Consider the following 18525-nt stretch of genomic DNA (forward strand, 5'->3'; position numbering starts at 1 on the left):
CCTTCGACAGGCTCCTGACTGGATCTCATCAATTCCTTTCCTAGTGTTTCCTCTGGTCTCCCAGTGTATTGTGTGAGTGTTTGTTCGTTTTTCCCTCGTCTTGCTGGCATTTCTGGCGTCGCTCCCCCCTTCCCTCTTGTTCCCGCCAAAAAAGTGCCTGGAAGGAGGAGGAGCAATGGCGTTGGCGCCATTTTCACCACCTAGGGAGGCCTTCAACCGCTCCGCGGTGGAAAACACCAGGTCCAGAGCGTCGGGCTCTCGGACCCACCACTCTCCCTCACACAGCCGCTGGGCTGATAGAGGCGAGCAGTCAACAGAGCTGCGCAACAGCCGCGGGGCTGGGCGGCGGGCTCTTTCGCGCTCCCCAGGCCCGCGCGCAGGAAGACGCGCGCATTCGGAGGTCCCTCCAGAGCGACGGGGAAGCGCGGGCCGCATCAGCGGCAACAACGATCGTGCAACGGACCACCGGAGCGATCGGAGGGAGGCTTCGCAGGGCGCCGCCCTGTCATCGCCGCCCTTATTCCCCGGGGCCTCACGAGCTTTTTCCCCTCCGGCCTCGGCGAGGGTGGGAACCGACGCAGCCTCACAGCAGGTCAGTCAGGCGGGCGCCATGACGGGGGAGGCGGTTCGTGACAGTGCTCTGCCTTCAGACTGGAGTGCCTTCTCTCCCCAACAACTGATCTCTATGCTTCAGAGCTCCATAGATCAGTCAGTCAGCAGGCAGCTGCAGGCTCATGCCTTCCCGCCCCCACGCAGAAACAGATCCATCTCCAGATCTCGTTCCAGGTCTAACAGGAGAGACAGCCCCAGACTGGCACTCACATATGACTCAGACGCCAGTGCCCTGAGCGAAGGAGAGGTAGACCTGAACTCTGACCATTTCTCTGAGGGAGAAACCCAGCCAATCGATCAGGCAGATCAGAGTCACAGGATGTTCAAAGTGGAACAAATCTCTACCCTCTTAGCCAAGACTGTCTCAGTCTTGGAATTAAAGGATTCTGAGGAAGCCGTTGACCCCAATGCCCCTGCCACCTCCAAGCCCATTAACGGCTGTCCCAAAGGGATCGCCTCTATCTTCCATGCGGAAGATGAACCTACCCAATTCTTCCCACTGCCAGAATCCTTTGCCCGCAAATTCAGAAAGGAGTGAGTCACACCTGCCTCAAATAGAGGCTTCCCCCAGTCTACAAAAAACTTTACTTAGCTCCTGACTATTTTCTGAGGATGGTCCGGACCCCTCTGGTTGACGGCCCCATCTCCTCACTACACTCCGGGGGTCTAGTGTCCCGGGATGGAGAGGGCAACGTCAAGGACCCGATTGACCGCAAGGCGGAACACTGTCTCCGCAGAGTTCATGAGGGCACTGCTATGGCAGCAAAAATATTGGCCCCATCAGCCACAGTATCCAGAGCCTCCATTATCTGGCTGCAGCGTCTCCTCAACATCGTCCCGCCCGAGTGCCAAGGGATTAGAGAGGGAGTGGAAAGGGTTATCATGGCCACCTCCTTCCTGGCCGATGCTACCCTCGATGCCTTCCTGGTAACTTCCAGGATCATGGCAGCGGCCTCCGTCTCACGCAGATTACTGTGGCTGAAACCATGGCAGGCTGACACACTGTCCAAAACTGTAGTAGCCAGCTTCGATTTTGAGGGAGGGACCCTATTCGGCTCAGAACTTGATAAGGTCCTTGTAGAAACCAAAGACCATAAGAAAGCTATGCCCTGGTCAGTCAGATCGGACAGACCTAGATATTCTTCCAAACCCTCCTTCAAATCCTTTCGTGCCCCCTTCCATCAATCACGCGAGCACAAGAAGACCGGCTGGCAGACACAATCGTCCTTCCGCAAAAGGCAGGACTTTCGGAGCTCAAACAAGCCTGGCAGGCCCTTTCGAGCTGACACCTCAGGCAACAACAACAAGGCGTGACTGCGCCGAGATTCCGATCGGCGCACGACTCCGCTCCTTCAGTCATCTTTGGACGGGGCCTCACGTCGATCACTGGGTCAAGGAGACAGTCTCAGTAGGCTACTCCTTAGAATTCAAAAAATTTCCAAAAAACAGATTCCTGCCCTCACCAGTCGGCAACCCGGACAAAGCGAACAGACTACGATCAGCAATAGAACATCTGCTTTCTATCAGGGCAGTGGAGCCGGTGCTGGCTCTCCAACAGGGGACAGGAGTCTATTCACATTTCTTCACAGTCCCCAAAAACAACGGGGACACCAGGGCGATCCTCAACCTGAGGCATGTCAATCATCACCTTCACAAATTCAGGTTCCGCATGGAAACTCTCAGATCCACGGTAGCGGCTATCAGGAGAGGAGATCTACTCACATCCTTGGACCTAGCAGAGGCATATCTGCACGTGCCCATCCATCCAGCACACCATCGCTTCCTCCGGTTCGCGGTAGCAGATCTCCACTTTCAGTACTCAGCCTTACCCTTCAGTCTGGCCACCTCGCCCAGAGTTTTCACGAAAGTGTTGATTGCCCCCATCTCGCTGCTCCGCAGTCAGGGGGTACACATTCATCCATATCTCGACGACCTTCTCATCAGGTCCCCATCGAAAGCTCAGGCGATCAGAGACGTGGCGAGAGTCCAGGAGGTCTTATCGGCCAACGGTTTCGTGATCAATGTGAAAAAGAGTTCTTTGACCCCTGCGCTGCAAATGGAGCATCTAGGAGCACTGATAGACACCTCTACCTGCACCCTATTTGTTCCCCTGACAAAAGCACAAAAAATCCAGGAAGTAACGCTTCGCATACTTTGGGCCAGGTCCACCACTCTCCTACAACTGGCGAGCCTGCTGGGCCTCCTGTTATCCACGATGGATCTCATCCAATGGGGTCAGAACCACGCCAGACTCTTCAAGCCCTCCTTCGCCCTTACGCGAAATGGATCATTCTAAAGAAGGATCAACCTATGAGCCTTCCCCACAGTCCGTCTCAGCCTCAAATGGTGGACAACTCTGCGCAACCTCCTCCAGGGCAAGGAATTTGCACCTCAACATCAGATTCATATCTTCTCAGATGCCAGCCTATCCGGCTGGGGTGCCAAACTGGACTCCCACCTGGCACAGGGCACCTGGTCCAGACCTCAGAGCCTCCTCCCAATAAACATTCTGGAAGTCAGAGCCATCTTGTTGGCCCTGAGGGCATTCAAGAGCCTTGTCCTGTGGAGGCACGTCATTATACACACAGACAACATCTCGGCCAAGTGCTACATCAATCATCAGGGGGGCTCCAGATCACCTGCACTACACAGGGAGGCCTCTCGGGTGATTTCGTGGGCGGAACACAACCTGGCATCCATACGAGCCGAGCACATCCAAGGTTCCTTGAACAAGGAGGCCGACTGGCTCAGTCGAACCTCAATCTCCAGTTCCGAGTGGAAACTGAATCCAACAGTCTTCCAGGAAATCCAGGATCCATTCAGGATGGCGACGGTCGACTTCTTTGCATCCCCCCTCAATACACAACTCAGCGTATTTTTCACCAGATTCTACCATCCGCAGGCCTCAGCGATCGATGCCCTCTCAGCACCCTGGCCGGAGGGCCTGCTTTATGCCTTCCCCCCCATTCAGGTCCTACACAGGTTACTTCAGCGTGTACAAACGGAACGGAGAGAAATCATTCTAGTGGCACCGGACTGGCCCAGGAGATCCTGGTATTCCATTCTCAAGCAGCTGTCCATAGCACCACCATTAGCTCTTCCACACCTCCCGGATTTACTCTCCCAGGGTCCTCTACTGCATCCAGACCCAAGCTGGCTCAAACTAACCGCCTGGCTCTTGAGCGGCGACTGCTGAGAAAGCGCGGTTACTCGAAGGGAGTAGTAAAGACCATCCTGGCGGCAAGGAGAAAGTCTACCATAAGAATTTACAACTGTTCCTGGAAAGCTTATGTTCGTTGGTGCCGCAGAAAGGGGAAGGATCCTGAACTGTCATCTTTATCTTCTATCCTAGAGTTCCTCCAGGATGGGTTCAAGTCTGGGTTGAGGAGCTCCACTCTAAGGCGCCAACTGGCAGCCCTCGCTACTGTCCTACCGGAGACACAGGGGGTGCCCATCACCAGACACCCAGACACCTTGAGATTCCTCAAAGGAGTCGCCCAGTCCCAGCCCCTTGTACAACATCGGTTCCCTACCTGGCTTCTTCATGTAGTACTGGACGCCCTCACCAAACCCCCCTTCGAGCCCGTCCAAGACATCCACCTTAGCTGGCTTAGGATGAAGCTCTTATTCCTGGTAGCCATTACATCAGCCAGGAGGGTTTCGGAGATTAGGGCCATGTCTGTTAATCCAAATCTATGTATGTTCTTCCCGGACAAGGTAGTGCTCAAACTCGACCCCTCCTTCAGGCCTAAAGTGGCCACTAAATTCCACTTATCACAGGAGGTGGTCCTACCGAACTTTTGCCCCAATCCCACCCACCCCAGAGAGCGTTTATGGCATCACCTCGATGTCAGGCGCTCTCTCAAGGCCTTTCTGATACGTACTGAACAAATTCGTAAATCGGAGGCCTTGTTCATTAATGTAGGTCCCCCAAGATTGGGTGAGCCCATGGCGACAGCAGCCATTAGTTCAAACATCAAGGCTTGCATCATTGAAGCCCACAAAGCTAAAGGGTTTCCTCCCCCCATTGGGGTCACAGCTCATTCCACAAGGAGTGCGGCCACCAATGCGGCCCTCCTTAAGCACATTCCCTTAGAACAGATCTGTAGGGCGGCCACTTGGGCGTCACCTTCCTCATTCGTCAGACACTACAGATTGGCATCTATCGATGCCATCCAAGCCTCCTTCGGGAGGCGAGTTTTGGAACACATTATCGGGGAGTAACTGAACCCTCCCTTTTTTCTTGGGGCACTGCTTGGGAAGTTCCCAACCAGATGGCCTGCTACCACCAGGGAGAACGACCCATTGGATACTCACCGTGAAGGGGTCTTCTCCTTGGTGGTCGCAGGCCATCTGGGCCCACCCGGTCTCTTGCTGACCGATAATGTGATCCACCTATTCCACAGTCTCACTCAGGGCTCATTATTTGTTATATGCCCTTAGCCTGTTAACAGTTTGGGCTCTTTGGTCCTTTAAGTTGAAAAAGAAAAAAAATTTCCCTCACGGTATGTTAGGGCCGTGGTGTTGCATGTTGTGTTTGTGTTTCTACGTTGTATGCCATTTCACTCGGCTAGTCAGATACTGGGGCAGCATCACCACAGGCATTTGACAGGAAGTCACCAAAGAGCCTTTTCCTGCCTACTCGCCGCGGAGCAGCGAACAACCCAACCAGATGGCCTGCGACCACCAAGGAGAAGACCCCTTCACGGTGAGTATCCAATGGGTCGTTCACACTGGCCCGTTTCTCTTTTTATTATTGTTATTTTTCTACTATCAAGCCCCATGATTTGAACCAATAGAATTTTTTTTAATGAAAATATGTTTTAAACTATCAGTATGATGATTTTGGGAATTTTTGCCTATTTTTGAAATCTACATTAAGACTAAAGATAAAACTTCATGAGATGCTGAAGGGGGATACAGTGCTGAAAAAGAACATATAATCTCATTCTTTGGTATCTGTACAGATCGTTCTCCTGATTTTTTCAGCAATTCCCCATGGCACAGATTTGATGCACACTTCCTCCTGAATCAGTCGATCCTCTCTACATATTAATTGCTTAAAACCAGTGGTGGGATCCAAAAATTTTAGTAACAGGTTCCCATGGTGGTGGAATTCAAACTGTGGCGTAGCGCCAATGGGGCTGGGCGGGGCCGTGGCAAGGACGCAGCCGTTGCGCCAGTCCTTGGGCGGGAAACCAATGCATGCAGGCGCAGGCTGCCACGCACGCTGGTGCACCTCCTGCTAGACTGCTTCAAGTTCTGTGCACTACTGCTGAGAGGAGGGGTGTAACTAAGGCAAAAATCAAGTGGCAAAATCACCAATTAGTAATCCCCTCTCGGCACACACAAATAATTAGTAACCTACTCTCAGGAACCTGTGAGAACCTGCTTGGACCCCACCTCTGCTTAAAAACCATATATTGAGTTTGTGCAGTTTTTCAACAAGACTAACTGTGAAATTGAGAATTTCCCTGTGCAATTCAAAAGTTTTGTTTCTGTATATATCAACAGTTTAATAAACACTTAAAATCAATTCCTACTATATCCTAAGGATACCACTGGAGTAAAGCCTAACCAAAAGAACCCAGGGAGGTCTTTGAACTTGGGGCAGACCCCAGGTCAGTACTGATAGCCTACATCTTTTAGTCTGTTTTTTTTCACAGCAAATGTCTGGTTGCTGTGATAGATGCTGGTGTGACTGATGTGATGGTCTCATTGCAATAGCAGACTTCTTTTGAGCATTCCAGTATGTTTTTTGCTGTTGACTCTCATAGAGAAAGGCAGTTTATAAACATTTTTTGAAATTATAATCCCTTTGCTATTGGGAATCTTGGTTGCTTGCTAATGAAATGTTTTGGTGCTGTAGATAATTTCGTCTTTCCAAGATTTAAATACTACTGTTGAGTGGATGGAAAATGTGAGGAGTTCCCCCACCTTGTGTTTCTGTTATAAATTTGAGTGTTATGTAGAAACCTCTGGATCAGTGATTCAGAAGCATATTGTATAGTGTGTGTGGTATCACTATAGTTACTAGTAATACTCTAACCCTGGTACCTGTACATGCTGTGATAACTATGCATTTTCCTTTTTTTTCTTTAGATGTCAGGTACGTGCCATACTACGGTCCTTATGAAGAATGTACATGCAGCCTTTTAATAAATAGACATAAGGCTGCTCATTTTGTCTGGCAGCACTATCCTGTAACATTTAATGATCATATTGTTCCCCCCTTTTTAAAGAATTCAGTTCTTTACAGATTGCACACTTTTGCCATTCAGTACATCACCTACGGGTTATTGGGTTATCCCCCAACCTGATCTTAGTGCATTATGTGGGATTTCGAATATCCTGCTGCTGAATCATCCTAGTAACTGTTTAAAACAAAACAACTCCCCCTGATAATATCCTAATTCAGCAGCAGCTAAATCAATAGATGATTGGGTACTGGAACAATAAATGCACTGTGAACTAATCGAGTATATTTGATGTACTCTTAAGTTCTGCAGTTCCTTTTTTTTTGTTGCTTGCAAAAATTGATTCCCACATGCAGCAAAATAGCACAGACTGAAGATGCCTTGTAGCTAAATAGAATTCTTTACTAACAAAGAAGGAAGCCAAGGCTGCACGTAATAAAAACTTTTTTATAGTTGAGATTTGTGTACCTAGAGGCCACATAGACCTACAATTGAATAAAAAGCATCTTTTTTGACACAGAAGGTTTTACAGCATTATCTTTCCCTGATCTCCATCTTTTCTTCTTCAGGCAGCAACCAGTAAAAATTGCTGGAGTCTGCAGTGCTTACGTCATTGAGGGATTCTGGGCATCTATTTCATTGGTACACTAGAATGAGCAGATTCAAATCCTTTCATTGCTGAAAAAGAGAAACAGCAGACATGGCACACTTGGGAATACTGTGGAAGGCATCTTTGATTAATAAAGTGCTCCAAACATATTTCTTTCTTCAACTACAAAAACAACAATTTCAAAGTTGTATCCTCAGGCCCAGGTTTATATTCTATAATTATTTCTCAAGGTAAGAGCCATCTAATATTTACACTTCCAAACCATTGATTAGATTAGCAATAGATTTAGGACAGAAAACACATAACATTTCAGAAAATGTGAAATTGCTTCATAAAATTAACTCATGGAATGTGGTGCAACCATTGCTTTAGGTGGTTTAAAAATTTAAAACAAGTTCATGAAAGAAAGGTCCATCAGTAGCTATTAAGCCATGATGGAGTCAATACATTTCTAAATGTCCATTACTATGTGGCGGCAGCAGGGGGAAAGATATGGCCTCATAGCCCCTACTTCGGATCTCTAGGGTATTTGACCATTGTGGGAAACAGAATGCTGGGCTAGATGGGACATCGGATTGATCCAGCAGTATTTTTTTCCTTCTTTTTTGGGGTGTGAGGGGAGAGGGGTTATCAAGTGTTCTGAATAAGCAGCTACTCCTATAATTTATTTTGCATACCAACATGATGACATAGTAAGCCAGATAAAATGCAAATCATGAGATTATAGTGAAGATGACAGCATATACAGATGGACCAGGTTTACAGCAACCACTGATCTGATGGAAGTGCTTTGGTATCACCTCAATGATTCTATAGTAATCCATTTTATGAATCCTTCATTGTGGAGAATAATCAGGAAAATGGTAGGAAATTAGAATATTATGGTCTGTTTACAAGGATGTTGATTGGCACTGGAAGATGAGCCTGTTTATAGCTTTTGATTATCAATGGGGCTGGTTCATGTCTCATAGAGATCCATATACAACACTTGCAGGAACATGTGAAGGCACTGAGTGGTTTTTAGAAAGTCTGTTTGTTTTTGTGTACTGGAGATGGGAGTGCTATCACTTCCACAACTGAGGGAGATTCTCTAACCATCACAGTGGAGACTGAGGGCATATATATAATAGTCAGGTGAAGGTATCTGCTTTGTAAAAGTATGAATTGATCACAAGTCTGCTGGGAAGCTATCATTATCACGTGATAGTTGTACTGAGACTACTGTGGTGTTTGAGCCAGCCTTGTTTGTTTCTTAATAGCAATGGATTTTAATAATTTCTAAATAGCTTGCCCAACCCTTTCCTGACAAGTTGAACACAGGGTGACTCCATCACAAATAGGAATTTCTGGCCAGTTTGTCAGGGAGCCTGCAGTTGCATGTTAATATTGTAGACTGATTCAAGGATTCCCAGATATGGAATCATTTTATTGTATCTCTTATAGTCAAAGGATGGTGGAAGGGGAGAGGAGCAAGTGGGAATGTCAGCGTGTTGTAATAGCTTACTCCCATGACTGTCACAATCATCTGTCATGATTTCTAAATCATGCCCTTCCCCCCTCACAACAAACACCCTGTGAGGTAGGTGGGGCTGAGAGAGCTCCGAGAAGCTGTGACTAGCCCAAGGTCAGCCAGCTGGCGTGTGTGGGAGTGTACAGGCTAATCTGAATTCCCCAGATAAGCCTCCACAGCTCAGGCGGCAGAGCTGGGAATCAAACCCGGTTCCTCCAGATTAGATACACGAGCTCTTAACCTCCTATGCCACTGCTGCTCCCCACACACTGGTAACCAGTGTGTGGGGGTCCCTTGGATGGTGGTGGGATTTAACCATAGAGTTTTGTCCAAATGCCAGAGCGTCCTAGTGTGCCCCATCAATGTGCTGATGTCACTTCTACTTTTTTTACCCCACTCGCCAGCTGAGCTCTATTAGGGAAGCAGCCACTGGCAGGAGGAGAATGGCTAGTGTATGTGCAGTTTCAGAGGGTAGTTGGGGATGGTGAAGTTTCAGCTGATTCAGCTGTGCATTTTAAAACTCTGTGTGTTCTGATCTGTGCATTGTTTTTATTTTGTTAATATATACCGCAACTTGTTTTGTTAGCCACCTGGAGTCTAAGGTGACATATAAATATTTTAAATCAATCAATGAAGAAGCTATCTCCTGACTATTAGATTCTACTGATGTAACCTCAGCAGATCATTCTGGGCTTTAAGCCTAACAATGGAATAGTCAGCCAGCAGTCATAAAATATTGCATAAAGTAAACGTTAAGGCATATATATTTACTTTAAGCAATTGTTATGGCTGCCGATACAGTGATTTTGAATAGTCTCTTCTAGGCTTTTAAATTGTTCCTCACAGTGCTGGCCATATCATTGAGTGACATGTTTGGGTACTATTAAAGGGCAGCGAGTTGCATAAATAAATAATTTATCACTGTAATTTATCACTGATTTTCATTTTCTGCCTCAGCCCAAATTGCTGCCCGTGTTTTAATGTCAGAAAGGTTTTTCAAATATTTATGCATGTCATCTGGCTGGTAGGGAAGTTGACTCTCCGTTAGTCCAATTTGGGGGTGGGTGGGGAGCTAATTAAGTGTCAACTCCAGTATGTGGGTTGATATATTCAAACAATCCTCAAATGTGTTGAAAATAAAATGATATATAGTCTATTGCTTGTAAATGTAAACAACCTGTATTTTTGACAGTATATGTCATACGGATCCATTGCTATTGATATTTTGGTGCAGTCAAGCAATTCTTAAATGCAGTTTGGTAGTGGCTGTTAAATGAGGGCTAGAGAATAACACAGTGAAGGTTCGTACTCACTTGAGCATATTTTGCATGTGTTTTTAAAGCCATTGATTGGTATGTGCACTTACGTCAAGAATAGGCATAAATCATACAATTATAAATACATTAGCCATGCTTAATTTCCTAAGATGTATTTAGAGCTATAATAAATATCCATGAGATGACAGCTACAATTCTGGATGCTCTGTTTTTTCTCCTGTCAATTTCTTAAAATAAAAATAAGTGGGTAATCAGGTTAGTTGAAATACAAAGACTGTTTCCCATCTAGTCAAGTGCGTTTAGGTGAAGCAATGCATTCTGAGATACCATCGACCCTTATTTTTGAAATAGGAAAGCTTGGCAAAGAAAATAAATGATCAGACCAAACTATAACCTGAATGTGAAGAACATTATTCATACATGCTAAGATATCTTAAGCCACCTCATTATAGTTAACATTTTGTGATGCTGAAAAATTATTGTTTGGGGGCATAATATACAAATGAAACAATGGAAGAATATGTGGTCAAAGCGGCTTGAATTTACATTAAGTTCCAGACTGAAGAAGAATTTTTGCAGTATGATGTATCAATGAAACCTGTACACACATACTTCTTAACATGGGCTTAGCAATGAACGATGGAGACTGCATCACTGACATCAAAATGAGAGTCACGCAAAGGTCGTGAAAGGAATGTAAAGGCTGATCTTCCATTAGTCATGCAAAAGCCCATCTCCAGTGGGAGATAATCTGAAGGGTTATTTCTCCAAGAAGCCTGGTGCCTCCTCCCTGCTAATTTAATCTGATCCAATTACTTGAGTATGTAAAACAGTACGCAGTGGGACACCTTTGCTTGCTATGGATCAGTATGAATAGTGATTTGGGTAACAGTGGCTTGGAACCAGAATATCTGAAGGACCATCTTCTCTATGGACTGTCCCATCAAACAGAAAAGATTGTTTGGGGGTGGTGAGAGGACCATTTCAGTGGCAGCCCCATGATTATTGACCAACTACCCCAAGGAAGTGTGCATGGCCCCCTCGCTTTTGATCTTTAGAAGGATGTTATTAACCAGCCCTGACTGGTGTTACTGAAGACTCCTCCTATGAAGAGCCAGCTGGTGGCTCTCACTTCTGTCCACCGCCAGTGGCAGAAGTGGTACAGGAAGAAGCAGCCTCATGGAGCCAAAATCAAACCCACAGCCAAGAAGCGAGAGCCATCAACTGGCTCTTCATAGGAGGAGTCTTCATAGGAGAAATCCATGCAGTGACCCCTCAATGCCCCAGCCCTGAGCCAACTTCAGAAAGCCAGATGCCGGTCTGTTCACCTCCCTTATCACCAGAGCCTCAGGAACTGTGTAGGAGGAAACCACGCGGGACCCTACAGGACAGGAGGCGAAGTGTGTGCATGGCAAGCCAGGCCCAGCATGGCCAGAGAAAATGAGTGTTCGCAGGGACAGGTCTGAATCAGCCAAAAGGTTCATGGCTTTATAGGCCCTCTGAGTGGCATTGGAAAGGGCATAGCTGCATGAAAGCAAGGTGTCCCATTGCTACTGACCTTCAGGCTCCTAATCTGAATCATCTGCTCTACCTTGACCTTAGCCTAAATCTCTGGACTTGTGCTTCTGGATTACCCTAGGATTGATCACTGTGAATATTTGGGCTCCTGGTGCTTGATCTTGACTGAACTTTGTCACTGAAAACCAGACTCTGTGTGTAGGTATCCAGGAAACATGACAGTAGCTGAAAGTTTTATTTAGAACTGCTTGATTGAGACAATATCGAACTGTGATTTTAAATTGTGGTTTTCTGCATTTTTATGTACTCTTATGTATTTCATTAATATTGCAGGCTGCCTTGAGTTCTGTAAGAACAAAATTGGTTAATAAATATTTTAAATAAGTTGTAACTGGGAGGAGATAGTTGGCTTTTAGATGAGATTGAAGCAGGTCACAATGCGAGGATTACAAAGGGGTAGCCATGTTTACCTGTTGTATCAAAATAAAATAAAAATCTCGCAAATAAGTCTTTAAGGTGCCACTCAATTTTTTGTTTTACACTGTAAGGATGCCTGGCTGCTTCTTTTGGCTACATTGATGTCAGTAAGTTGTTTTGAGGAGTGTAGCTCTCAGCTAGGACTGGATCCCAGGTCTGATGGCAAAGTTCCCATTCTGGCTCCCGCCCATTCTTTTTCTGACCAGTCTCCCTTTTGAGGAATCTTGTTCTAATCACAGTGTTCTTGCTTCCCTACGTCATCTTATGCCATTGCTTAGGAGTACTTTGTGTACATCCTCCAATGGAGTGCTGCTTCAGTGCAGTCACTACAGGGATGTGCATCTGTAAAATTATTGTTTCTATTTCCACATATTGGGAGTATTGTTATATTTCCAGAAAACTGTTTCAAAAATATCAGGGCAGCCCTTCACAACTTTTCCATGCAAGATCATAATTTTACAAGTGTTTCCCCTACCCCTGAAGAAAGCAACATGAGTAAAGGAATAGCGGAAGGAAAGAAACGAATGGCCTCCAGGTGATCCATGGTGCATTGGTCCTTTAAATGACCCTTATTTACAATGGAAAGACCTGGCTTTTGAAGTTCAGAGATCATATCTACTGTTTGTTGAAAAAAGTGACCCTTTAAACTTAAAAGGACCATCATTTTCTATGGTTGGGATGGCCAGGGGCCAGCATGGCTATGGGCTTCCCCTTCTCTCCCAAGCAGTAAGGGAAAAGGGAGAGGTGCCTTGGCCATTGAAAATAGTATCCCTTTGAAGTTTAAAAGGCCATTGTTTTCAACAGAAAGTAGATTCAGACACCAGGTCTAACTTCCATTGAGTCTGGATGCCAGATCTACTGCCTTTTATTTAGAGCAACCCCTGCAACTCTTTAAACCAGGGGTCCCCAAACTTTTTAAACAGGGGGCCAGTTCACGCATGGCCAGAGCCCAGCCGGGGGCCGGACCAAGTGCCGCTCGCGGTGGAGGGCGCCATCCATCCACCCTCCACCCGCCCCTGGCCGAGCCCCCCACCCCCGCAGTCCCCTTCCAATCCAGCCCTGAAGCTCCGCCGCCTTTCTCTCTCCCCCCTTTGCCGCATTGGTACGGTCCCCTCCGGCCGCTTGGAATGAGCAGCGAATCTCCCGCGCTTGAGGCTGTTTGTAAACCTGGGGGGGTCAGGGGGTGCCAAGCTCCAGGGGCCGCCTGAAGTTTGGTACCCTGACCCCCGGTTTACAAACAGCCTCAAAAGCAGGCGACTGGCTGCTCATTCAACGGCAGCCTGCAGTAAAAGGAAGGAAGAAGAACAGCTCTGCCACCTTTCTCTCTCCCCCCCTTGCTGCATTGGTACAGTCCCCTCCGACCGCTTGGAATGAGCAGCGAGTCGCCCGCGCTTGAGGCTGTTTGTAAACCTGGGGAAAAGGAGATAGAGAAGGGGGAGATCCACTTCTGCCCAGCGGGCTGGATAAATGTCTTCCGGGGGCCTGATTTGGGGACCCCTGCTTTAAACTTTAAAAGGTCAGTAGTTTCAATAGGGATAGGCCTGGTGCTATAGGTCTTCCCACTGACAATAGTGGCTCTTTAAACTTTAAAAGCATCAGCTGTGGCCATTGAAAGGCTTCATCACCTGATTCTGGATATTTGTGATATTTATAAGGGGAAAATATTGAAGTTGGGAAATATTGGGAAAGCCTTTCAAGGTATTTGTTGTTAACAGTCTGATCCAGGAAACATCATACATTGTATTGAGTAAGCAATATTTGATTGTGTACCCCTAGACACCATCATAATGAAATCATAACAGGAAATTGCATGTAGAACTATTTGGTTGTATATGTGGTCCACTCAGAATGCAGCTTAAGTTCTAAAAAACCTTTTAACTTCCTCTTTAGACAAAGCAAAATAAAAGTAGACTAAATCTGATTAACAGGAAGAAAGCTTGGTTTTAAATTAAGGTGTGTCGATTAAACGTTGGTTATTAGTTGAGAAATATTTATAGGTAAAATACCTTTCATCTGTTTTGTGTTGAAAAAATTCATATTGAAATTCTGTTACTCAGAAGCATATAGAACGGTTCTAAACATTTTTTTCTCAGCTAACCACCATTGTAAATCCTTTTAAATATCATGGTGAAACCTATCAACCTATATAGTTGGATTTCAGCACCTGCCTTAGTTTTGAAGACTGTCTCCAGATGTTTAATTAAAGTACAGACTCGTCTGCAAAGTGAAGTGAACCAAAAGTCAGCAGTGGTGCATATTCTTGGCCTGCTGAAAATTCCTGGCATCTCTAGTTAAAGGATCTCAGTTAAGGTAGCAGATGTCTGTCTGAGACACTTAATTTGCTTCCAGCTGTAGTAGGTGTTACTAAGCTCAATAGGCAAATGGTGTGCTTTCATATAAAGTGGCCTCATGTGTTCAAATAGCATTATAGAAGCATAGTGTATATAACATGTATTTTCATAGTCCTTTTTCTTTTTTTCTTTTGCATGCTCATTAAAGGGGTTGTGGTTAAAAGAAAAATTATACCAACCACCATTTATTTTCACCTTGGGTTTTAAAAATGCATCCAGCAGATTCACTACTGCATTAACATTTTCCCAAAAGAAAATTCAAATGCAGAAACTGCAATAAACACTAGACTTGTAGCCCATAGCAACTGCACAGCAAGCACAATATTGCACCAAGATTATTCACTCTGTGAACAAGAAAGCAGAATGGATACTAACATGATATGTTCATTGGAGGTTTTATGCATTATTGCAGAGGGAAAATAGTTAATTGTTAGAATTCCCTGTGTTGAAGTATTTCAGGTGCTAGTGATCTGAAAGATGTCTGTCCAACACACTGGAGAGTAACTGTCAATCCGTGTGGACAGTACTGGCTTTCATAGACCAGTGGTCTGACTCAGTATAATGATGCTTCATGTGATCATCATAAAAGCATATTTTCTAATTACTTTCTAATAATGACTTATGCCACTCACTTTATGCTGAGGGAGCTCATGGGAGGTGTTGCTGATTAAACCTTGAAAGTGATGCTGTTTCAGGATGGGGGATAATCCACCCCAAAACAGCATCACTTTCAGTGTTGTTTTAACTGGGGACCCGAGATTCTCCCTTTAAGATGGATTTAAAAGGAAAATCTGGGCTCCCTAATTTAAACACCATTGAAAGTGATGCTGTTTGGGGTGGATTTCAGCATCACAGCAGCCACCCATGGGGGGGGGGGGTTGCACCGGGCTCCATTTTCCCTAGCTACCCCTCTGCCTGGAGGGGAGGGAGAAGGGACTGCCGGCTACCAGCTGGGAGCCCAGCCGGTGCAGGGCGGGGCAAGCAGGGCAGGGGAGTCTGCCATCTCTGGCCTCGGAGAGCTGCTTTTACAAGCACTGAGGCCAGGGGCAGGGCTTGGGGAGTTGTGGCCACGCCTCCAGGGGTGGGTGGGGGCATGGCCTTGCCCCCCCCATAAAAAAATCTATACCTACGTCACTGGCTGGCCCCATCAGCACAGCGGGGACATGTCAGAGGCATTCCCAGGGATGGAAAAGACGTTAGTTCACTTCCACTCAGAATTTGCTGCCGGGAACACAGTACCTGGGTCCTTGGACTTCTGCTACTTGAAAGGAAGGGGGAAGTCCATTTAGGCCTATTGAGGGCTTTCTAGTGGGCAGATTTATTTTCATTTTAACTGTTTTCTTGCACCACTTGAAAGCCCTCTGGAGGCGGCAGGATGGTGTGGCTTGGCGCCATTCTTGGCTGCTTTGGGATTGGGCTGTCAGTTACCTGTTATATGCCACCTAAGGCATTATGAAAATAAACAGATAAAAAAAGCTATTAATAAATAAGTAGAATCTGTTGTAAGAGAGTTAAATTTTGTGGAAAAGCCCAGAATAAAGAAGTTTAAGCAGATCTAGAAATAGAATGAGGAGCACATGTTGTTGATCACAGAATGCAAATGAAAGGATGTTGCAAGATGATTCTGCAGTTTAAAATAGTTCAGTCGGAAAGGAACTCAGGTTCTTTGCTATGCGGTTTTTTACTGATAAAACCATTCAGCTGTGCTAGAGAGGGGACACACAATGCATTTATTGTCCTTCCTGCATTTATTGCTTCATGTTTTGCAATGCAGTAATAGCTGACATGTTACTGAAAGGATTCTGAAAGGTCAAGGAGATTTTATTAAATTGATTTTTCTTTAGGTTTGAGCACTACTGTTGTCGAATTTATACATCGTAAATTGGAAGTCCTTGATATCACAGTGCATGTACTTTTTCAGATTCTTCTCAATTCTCCAAGAGATAACTGTGTAATAGACATTCATTATGTTTACAGGCTAAATACAGAATGCTACATTGCATTTTTTTCACCTCTGTTGCATTTTGAGAAATTATTGGGCCACTGCTGAGTTTTAGGTCTAGTAAGTTTGTCCAGTTTAAATTTATGGAAATTTATGGAAACTTATGCATCTGGTTTTTTTTCCAAGACTGCTAGGGAGACTCTGTTAATTTATCATAATGCCAATTCTGTAGGTGGCTTGGTTGGCCTCCAGGAAGGTGTCTGATAGTTAATGAATTATATGTAGCTTTAAAGGTTATGTAGATCAAATAAATAAAAGTATCTGAATCGCTGTACTATATTTGCTAGAACATGCATAGGACCGGATTCAACCAGTTATCCCACAGGTGCAAAAAGGAGGATGTGGGTCTCCTTTGACTACTAAAAAGGCTATGCTTGGGATTATGGAACCTGGATAAAGAAAAGTACTGAAGTAAGAAGGGGAATTGAGTGAGACTGTATATATAAAAAAAGCTGTAAGGGTGTGAGATGACAAAAGAAAGAAGGTACTACTTTTCAAGCACCATTGCCTTAGTGAGCTTCCATTCAGCAAAACAATTCTGAGTAGTTAATGGTTCAGGCTGTCCCTCCCAGAGGAGGAAACACCTACCATCTGCCATGACATGTTTTTTCCCCCCAGCTTTTATTGATAAATTTTCTCACTTGGAATTCCAACTTGGAAGCTATGGCTATTACAAAGCTGATGCCTGTGGTGTCAGCTGCAGTAGCTTGTTTCATTTGTTTGGACCAGTTGTCTAATTATTCTTTGTGAGTGTTGACAGGGTACTTTGGACTATGAGAGCTACTTCTTGCTGCCTCAGTCCTTTTTCCTCCTGGCTGGTGAAGCAAGTTGTAAGAGCCTGAATAAGGTTTTTAACTGGGATTGTTAGTAGAACTGTCTATACTTTGGTTGTTTTGCACTCCTAAAAGATTGTTTGTCCTCAATTACAGCTGTTGCTACTTTCACTTTGCCAGTTGGGAGAGTGGGGTGTCTGTGTACTGAGTAAGGCAGTATGCATATTTTCCAGTTCTGATTCGTATAATGGGAAACCCAGGTTTGTTTGTTTGAGCATATCAAAACCTGAAAATATGCATGTTTCCCTATTCACAGATGCCAATTACACATATTTGAAGGACAGTGGATAGTGCCTTGGTATGTGAGGTAGGAGCATCAAAATGAAATAGCTGACCAGGTCTAGATAGTAGTCTTGGGAAGCCACAATAGTGTTTTCTCTCCATATGAGGCAGCTTGATACTGACATTTATTTGAATTGGTTCTTAAAATTCAGAAACGTTTTGGGGGTTGGTTTCATTATTATAATCTCTATATCTAGATAAAGGGACTACACTTCTTACATTCCCTGCCAGCATGGGAATTGGCCATGCTGGCAGGGGCTGATGGGAATTGTAGTCCATAACATCTGGAGTTCCAAAGGTTCGCCACCACTGGTATAGAATATGGGAATGCAGCAGGTTGACTGAAATGTCATCTGGATTGTCTGTAAAAGAAAAATGAGTGAATGAATCATGGTTCTTCATGACTAAAAAACTGGACTGGATGGTATTGTGGTCTTTTTTCAGTAAGGAAAAACTGCCATCTTCTTAATTAGGACAATCAATGCACTCTCATATAAGAGTTCTTGAGTGAGGTGATGCCAGTATTTGATTTCTTTACTACCACAATACCAGAATCCTAATATGAAAACAAAAGGATTAGATCCAGAATCCTGAAGTAGATAGATTTTTGCTGCCTTTTATTTCTCTCTGCAGCACCCACTGGACAATTATAGTGGAAATTGGAAATTGGCAAAAGGTCACTTGCTCTTTTAGAAAGTCTTGCATAAATAAAACAGGAGCTCTTGAAATGGCAAACTATTTTCTGTGATTCCCACATTCTTTCCAATTCAGCCTTCCATGCTATGTTGTATTCTGTTCCACTCCCCCAATCTTCAAGGTACCGGGATCTGGAGAAAGAAGTGAAGACAGCAAACAT

The 18525-nt window shown here is 45.1% G+C and overlaps 1 protein-coding gene across 1 annotated transcript in view; it reads left to right on the top strand.

Annotated features, from left to right (window-relative positions):
* The window catches only part of TMEM163 (transmembrane protein 163), a 105658-nt gene that overhangs the window by 33861 nt on the left and 53272 nt on the right, over positions 1-18525 (top strand). The gene's annotated exons all lie outside the window — the stretch shown is intronic.

Source organism: Sphaerodactylus townsendi, linkage group LG02, assembly GCF_021028975.2.
Source record: "Sphaerodactylus townsendi isolate TG3544 linkage group LG02, MPM_Stown_v2.3, whole genome shotgun sequence".
Classification (NCBI taxonomy): domain Eukaryota; kingdom Metazoa; phylum Chordata; class Lepidosauria; order Squamata; family Sphaerodactylidae; genus Sphaerodactylus; species Sphaerodactylus townsendi.